Here is an 8,434-nt window from a genome sequence, read left to right as displayed (position 1 = left end):
AACTAAACTAAACATCATGTCAGGAGTCTGCCCTGGGGCAAGGCCAGCTCAAGCATTAGTCTAGTACAATGTTTCCCAACCTTTTTTGTCTTGTGTACCCCCTAAATCTCTTAGTTGTGTCATGAGTACCCCCTAATTCATGTTTTCCCAACCTTTTTTCTCTCGCGTACCCCCTAAGACTAATTCATGTTCTATATTGCTTTCTCTATCCCAGTGTCCATACATTTGTTATTGTAGTAATATTTTTTCCAAGTACCCCCTGCAGTGTGCTCGCGTACCCCTAGTGGTACACGTACCCCTGGTTGGGAAACACTGGTCTAGTAGATTCTCTCGAAAGAGGAATGTCTTTAGTTGTTTCTTGAAGGCTGCAAGAGATGTGCTTAGTCTTGCTGCCTCTGGGAGTTTTACTAACGTTCTACTGATACTGTATACTGTATGAGGCTTCAGGAGGTTTACTAATGCTCTACTGATAGGCCTACTCTATGAGGCTTCAGGAGGGAGGTTTACTAACGTTCTACTGATACTGTATGAGGCTTCAGGAGGTTTACTAACGTTCTACTGATACTGTATGAGGCTTCAGGAGGTTTGCTAACGTTCTACTGATACTGTATGAGGCTTCAGGAGGTTTACTAACGTTCTACTGATACTGTATGAGGCTTCAGGAGGTTTACTAACGTTCTACTGATACTGTATGAGGCTTCAGGAGGGAGGCTTACTAACGCTCTACTGATACTGTATGAGGCTTCAGGAGGTTTACTAACGTTCTACTGATACTGTATGAGGCTTCAGGAGGGAGGTTTACTAACGTTCTACTGATACTGTATGAGGCTTCAGGAGGTTTACTAGCGTTCTACTGATACTGTATGAGGCTTCAGGAGGGAGGTTTACTAGCGTTCTACTGATACTGTATGAGGCTTCAGGAGGGAGGTTTACTAACGTTCTACTGATACTGTATGAGGCTTCAGGAGGTTTACTAACGCTCTACTGATACTGTATGAGGCTTCAGGAGGTTTACTAGCGTTCTACTGATACTGTATGAGGCTTCAGGAGGTTTACTAGCGTTCTACTGATACTGTATGAGGCTTCAGGAGGGAGGTTTACTAACGTTCTACTGATACTGTATGAGGTTTCAGGAGGTTTACTAACGTTCTACTGATACTGTATGAGGCTTCAGGAGGTTTACTAACGTTCTACTGATACTGTATGAGGCTTCAGGAGGTTTACTAGCGTTCTACTGATACTGTATGAGGCTTCAGGAGGGAGGTTTACTAACACTCTACTGATACTGTATGAGGCTTCAGGAGGTTTACTAACGTTCTACTGATACTGTATGAGGCTTCAGGAGGTTTACTAACGTTCTACTGATACTGTATGAGGCTTCAGGAGGTTTACTAACGTTCTACTGATACTGTATGAGGCTTCAGGAGGGAGGTTTACTAACGTTCTACTGATACTGTATGAGGCTTCAGGAGGTTTACTAACGCTCTACTGATACTGTATGAGGCTTCAGGAGGGAGGTTTACTAGCGTACTGATACTGTATACTGTATGAGGATTCAGGAGGTTTACTAACGTTCTACCAAGTGTGTGTGTGTGTGTGTATGTGTGTGTGTGTGTGTGTGTGTGTGCTTGCCTAATACACTTACCTGTACTTTACTGTGACATTGTAAGAAATTTTAACCCCTATCATACTCTGTACACTGCCTCTACATACTACACTCGCCTCCAAAAGAGTTGTCGCCTACCCATCTGTTTGGAATAACAGCTAATAACCTGACTTTCAATTAATCACTTGGCTTCAGAAGTCACTCATATGAAAGCTACAACCCTCTCGAATGAAAATGTATGTACAAAAATAAATTTCATGCACCAAAGAAAGATTGACCCTTTAATGAACACAGACAGGGCAGATTTTCACAAGACAAAAGTTTTGTCGCCTATCGAACATAATGTGAAAATGAGCAGATAAGTCACTTCAAATACGCAGATCGGGTGTCATACTTAATCACTGATTCACTCACACCTCTCCAGAAAATCAACTTTGGCCTTAGGTGTATGTTTAGGGTCATTGTAATCATGGAAAGCAACACAATGAAAATTAATGGAGTTCGATGAGAGATGGTGACATATTTGCTATCCGTAGAGCAATACATTTTTAACTTCATGATGTAATCAATGATAAAAGCCCTCACACACCAGCAGCATGCATGCAGCTCCACATAAGAGCTGTATCCCTCCCATGTTTGACTTTAGGCACCATGTATTTTTTTCCAAATTCTTCACCTTTGACACCAACGAAGTCTCTCCCACTGTCCTGTCTCAAAAAAGCCAGCCAAGAGTATGTCAGGCCTAATTCTGACAAATATGAAGGCTAATGGGACTCATACTCTGAAGTCAAGATCACAAGATCAACCATTTTAGAACTGATAGCATCAAAACTATATGGTGTTGGAGATGAAGAATATGAAAAAAGAGAAATGGTGTATAAAGTGAAACATGGTACAGATACAGCTCTTATGAGGAGCTGCATGCATGGTGCAGGTGTTTGAGGGCTTTTATCATTGATTAAATCATGAAGTTAAACATGTATTGCTCTACGAATAGCGAATATGTCACCATCTCTCATTGAACTCCATTGATTTTCATTGTGTTGCTTTCCATGATTACAATGACCCTAAACATACACCTAAGGCCAAAGTCGATTTTCTGGAGAGGTGAGAGTGATTCAGTGATTAAGTATGACACCCAATCTGCGTATTTGAAGTGTTTTGAAGTGACTTATCTGCTCATTTTCACATTATGTTCGATAGGCGACAAAACTTTTGTCTTGTGAAAATCTGCCCTGTCTGTGTTCAATAAAGGGTCAATCTTTCTTTGGTGCATGAAATTTATTTTTGTACATACATTTTCATTCGGGAGGGTTGTAGCTTTCATATGAGTGACTTCTGAAGCCAAGTGATTAATTGAAAGTCAGGATTTTAGCTGATATTCCAAACAGATGGATAGGCGACAACTCTTTTGGAGGCGAGTGTATACTATATCATAGATGTATCCATCAACACTTGTTGTCTACCTTAACTGACAGTATGTTTTTCTGCATTGGTCTATCCCAACTCACAGAATGTCTTTTTGCACAATTACCTTTTCTACATTTATTATCTCTATTATTTTATTTTCCCCACCCTGATGACTATTCCTGTGTTTATTTTTGTCTTGAAATGTCCATGTGGGCTTTTGTGTATTTGTGTATTTATGTAAGCTACTGGATACCTGAATTTCCCCCTGGGGATCAATAAAGTTACTCTACTCTACTACTCTACTACCAATACTGTATGAGGCTTCGGGAGTTTTACTAATGCTCTACTGATAGGCCTACTCTATGAGGCTTCAGGAGGGAGGTTTTCTAGCGTTCTACTGATACTGTATGAGGCTTCAGGAGGTTTACTAACGTTCTACTGATACTGTATGAGGCTTCAGGAGGTTTACTAGCGTTCTACTGATACTGTATGAGGCTTCAGGAGGTTTGCTAACGTTCTACATCAAAGTGTTCTAGTTGGCATCCCTTAAACAGGTCCATCCCCCATCACTCCATGGCTTTAATACCCTTTAGCACCTAACTCCATATTGCTCCAGGGACTGTAACCAATACCCTGTAAATAATGAATTAAAGTTGCTTCGGATAAAAGTGTTAACTAAGTGCAATGTAATGCACAGTTGTGCCAATTTTGTTCCTTCTAAATTCTCTGGGGCTTTGTCCAGGGATGAATTAGGACTCGATGTTCCCCTTTTCTCATGTGATTTTAATGCAGTATGACGGGGGTTCCCAACCTTTTCCATCTTGGGGCTCACTCAATTATCACAAATGTTCGGGGCCCACCTCTGACCCGATTACGAATAAAACTCACATAAATCAGCAGCAACACACACCAAAAATGTGATTATAATTTTTAGAATATTATTTCAAGGCCCACTTGGTATACCTTCAGAGCCCACCAGTGGGCCCCGGCCCATAGGTTGAAAATCACTGCAAGATTGGGCGTCATGTATGAAAAGTGCAATTTTTCCAGTCATAATGAATACTTACAATTTGGTGGTGGTGGTGGTGGTAAGTATTCAAGAAAAAGGTAACATTAGTGAATAGGCAGCATGAATTCTGGAAATGAAAAACTAAAAATCTCACACAGTGTCCCTTTAATGCAATATCGTCGCTGTCCAAAGAAAACCACTTATCTCCACTATTATTTTTAGTTTTTTATGTTCATTCTTTATTTATTATAAAATATAAGACAGTACTACTGGTCAGTCTCCATGGGTATATGTGTATGATAAATAATTTAGTAGCCAACTTTAATTTTGCAATTATTTTTTGTTGTTGAAAATGTGGTTTTATAAATCAATACATAAAAAAACAATGAGAAGTGGAGATAAGTGGTTTTCGCTGGACAGCGACGATATGCGATTGGGCTTGGGGGCCCCCTTGTCTCTTGGGCCCCTGGGCCCGGGCCCGGTAGGCCTATGCAGTAATCCGCCCCTGGGGGTCTGTCTTGTCTGGCTACTACACCGACGTGAAGTGAAAGCCCACTTGGGAAACTCCCATTGTCATTGTGATAGCAGCACTACACAGCACAATGAAATTGCATTTATGCCTCACCCGTGCAAAGGAGGCAGACCCAAACAGTGCCCCAATGGAGCAGTACCGTGGGACGCTAGGCTACCACGCTCAGGGTACCTCAGTCATGGAGGAGGATGGGGAGAGCACGGGTTGATTACTCCCCCCACGAACCTGGCGGGTCGGGGAATGAACCAGCAACCTTTTGGCTATACGTCTGACACCTTGACTACCAGGTGGTGGTGGTGTGTATGTGTGTGTGTGTGTGTGTGTGTGTGTGTGTGTGTGTGTGTGTGTGTGTGTACCTCCATGACTGAGGTACCTGCTGTCCCTCAGCATGACGGCATGGTAGGCCTACTGTCCAGCTGCACTGCTGCCTTTTGGCGCACTGTTGGGGCATAAATGCAACTTCGCCACTGTTATGCAATCTACAATGGACAAGCGAAGAAGAGCACAAACAGAACAGTCCAATACAGTTGTGGAGAGCAAAGTATTACCCCCCCCCACACACACACACACACACACACACACACTATGTTGATCCTATAAGACCGTAAACTTTTAGGTATGTAATGTAGTGTAATGTAACTTGCTTCTAATAGCACTCGTGTAACTTATACTGTGTGTATATATCAGCTAGATAGTGAGATCAACACCAAGTGTTAACATTAACAACTTAATGTTAACAAGGAGATATGTATGACGCGGCACTAGATTCTATCCTACAAAGGGAAAGTGCTGTAACTATAGGCCTACCAATGTTGAAACAGAGAAAAATGCTTTCAAAGCCTATTGTAGTTACACATTTGACAGCAATATCTCTAAAACACAAGACGTATTGGGACCATACGGCTTTGCCACAAGATACAAATGTGTAATGGAGACTACGCTGTTCAGTCTAAACTCAATGTTGACAAAATACGTAGTAACTGCACTCTGTAGAACTAGGGCAGATTTGATACAAGTTATCGGAGGAGAAAAGATACAAGTTATCAAGACAGCACGCCTGCGCAGTCGCACATGACAGCACAGCCAGACACTGAGAGCCCGCAGGCAGTGAAGGCAGGTGGAACTACCAGAACCATGGAGAGGAAAGGTAAGAAAGGAGGACCGCTACTTATTTATGTATCCATAACATTACAGGAATGGACAACTAGCTCGAGTATATATAGTCTGCCGGTCAAACACGGTAGTCTGTGGCTGCCACGCCAGTGAGTCGTATCCGCAGTGCTGAGCTGAAATGACTTGAGCGAAAAGTTTCAACAAAGTAGATCACTGACCAACCACGCGTTGTCGCACTGGGCGAGGTAGCATGTAGCTTGCAGCTAGCATGAGTAATGTTGTCAATACGAGTAACGCGGCGGCACGACTGTCACTTAGTGGATTACTGAATAGTATCCGAGTATGCAGCATGGCTGAAGGACCGTTCAGACCTCATGTCTGTTGTTGCTGCTGCAAATTCATGCAGGCAGTGAAATTGTGCCATCAATGAAAGTGGATACTAATAATGCACCAGCTAGCCCTATAGTGAGGAATGCATTTCGGAGAGTTGACATCCTGAAGTGTCATTATGATGTCCTATTCCATTCCTAAACACTGAACCCATTTCACGTTGTGTATAGTCGATATTGTGTCCGTTAATTGCTGTTTTCTGGGCTCATGGCAGAAACGGCACAAGTTTGAGACCTAAAGCTACACTGATGCATATCGCCATGTTGAATGAACCATCCAGACCAGCAACTGGAGTTAGCGCGCTTTTCAACATTCAGTCCGATGATGAGCCGTGATCATAAAAAACGCATCTGAGCAGTTTCACTTAAATCAGAGTTTATATCTGTGACAGCAGTAGAAGTTGAACTCGCATGCTGTAGCCTACATTGACAACAAGGGCCCTAAATGCGCACCACCCGACCGGCCAAATGCTGGTAAACAGAGGCTGATGGGAAAAGAAAAACATACTACCACTTTCACCCATTAGTGAGTCTATTTGTCTTTTAGCGGATTTTACATACCCATTTTGGTTGGTGATGGAAAAAGTTAATGTATAGAGTGCTGTTGACAACAAATAAAATAAAGCTAATAAAGCTCGCTGATGGCAAAAGCAAAACATCTGCCGTCATGCCACACCATCAGCATTCAAGCCATTCAAACCCAAAAGTAAAAGTTGAACTTACTTCACTGAGCACCTGTCAGCGCAGTAGGGCTACTGCCTGTTCTACGCGAGTTTTTATTATTATTGTTCTCTCCAGTACGCTGTGGTCTTATGATTTTCTCTTATTATTTTTCCGCAGTTCTCTCTGGTCTAATTGAGTATTTTTTTTATTGTTTCTTGTGTGTCTGTAGTTCTTGCCCTGCAGGCGAGGAAGAAGAGGGGTAAAGCGAGGAAGCCGGCCGGTAAAAAGTGAGTAGTCCTCTTGTCCAGTGGTGCTCAAACTGTGGTACGTGTAGGCCTACCACTGGTGGTACTTGAGACATCTCTGGTGGTACTTGGAAGAATTCATTTTTTGTGCATTGATTTGAAGGCTGAAGTTGTTGCAGTCGAAAATGTCTCTTTGGGTCTCACATTTTGTAATATTGAACTGTATGAATCTGAAAACATAATGCAGAATAGTACTAGGCAAGCAACCAATTTAAAAACAACTTGCACTGAATGTGACCGTAGCTGTTGATGCCGTTATGAACCTCTCCTGTATTGTCAAGTCAAGTCAAGTCAAGTCAAGTTTATTGTCAATTTCTTTACATGCACTGGTCATACAAAGAATTTGAAATTGCGTTTCTTGCTCTCCCATGCAGACATAGACTAATCTAGGTAAGGACATAGACAGTATAGACATAGACAGTACTCATACATGGACATAGACAGTATGGACGTAGACATTGCTCATACAGACATTTAAAGTGCAAGACTGGACAACAGAAGACTTGTAGAGAACATACATTAGGAGGTATTTGTTGTTCTTTTTCTAAAAGTCCTTTATAGCGTTCTGACATAGTAATAGTAGCATTTGAAGAAATAAATAATTAAAAAGGGTTTTTATTAAATACACCAGCAGCAGTATGTGTGTGTGTGTGTGTGTTTGTATGTGTTTTGTGTGCGTGTGTGTGTGTGTGTGTGTGTGTGTGTGTGTGTGTGTGTGTGTGTGTGTGTGTGTGTGTGTGTGTGTGTGTGTGTGTGTGTTTAGTGCAGGTAGAAAGTGCGGTGTGCGTCTGTGTGTGTGTGTACCTGTGTATGTGTGTGTGTGTGTGTGTGTGTGTGTATGTGTGTGAGTATGAGTTGTGTGTCAGTGTGTGTATGTTTGGGTTTAGTGCAGAAAGTGCAGTGTGTGTGTGTGTGTGTGTGTGTGTGTGTGTGTGTGTGTGTGTGTGTGTGTGTGTGTGTGTGTGTTTTATATTTGTATTGACTGGCAAAAGTGAACACGGAAGGCCTTTGCCGCGATATTCTAATGTTGGTTGTCAAGGTGGTACTTGGCGAGATCAATATTTTCTCGGGTGGTACTTCACACAAAAAGTTTGAGAACCACTGCTCTAATCCACTATACTGTATGGTGGTAAGGAGTGAGTCCACTGCTCCAGGGACTGTATGTAACCAATACCCCTTCTTTAGAAACAGCTATAAGTCGCTTTGGATGAAAAGCGTCAGCTAAGTGTGATATATTGGAATGTATTGTACGTTACAATGCGGCATGAGTGCAATGTGTTTAACACTAGAACTACCAGGATTTTTCTGCCTACCTGGAAGTACCAGAGAGGCGTCATTTGACCCGGTGTCCTGTCTATATGAGCGACCCGTCGAGATGTGATTCTCTAGGCTACTGAGCATGCGCAA

Source organism: Engraulis encrasicolus, unplaced genomic scaffold (assembly GCF_034702125.1).
Source record: "Engraulis encrasicolus isolate BLACKSEA-1 unplaced genomic scaffold, IST_EnEncr_1.0 scaffold_37_np1212, whole genome shotgun sequence".
NCBI lineage: Eukaryota > Metazoa > Chordata > Actinopteri > Clupeiformes > Engraulidae > Engraulis > Engraulis encrasicolus.
This window is presented reverse-complemented; position numbering follows the sequence as displayed.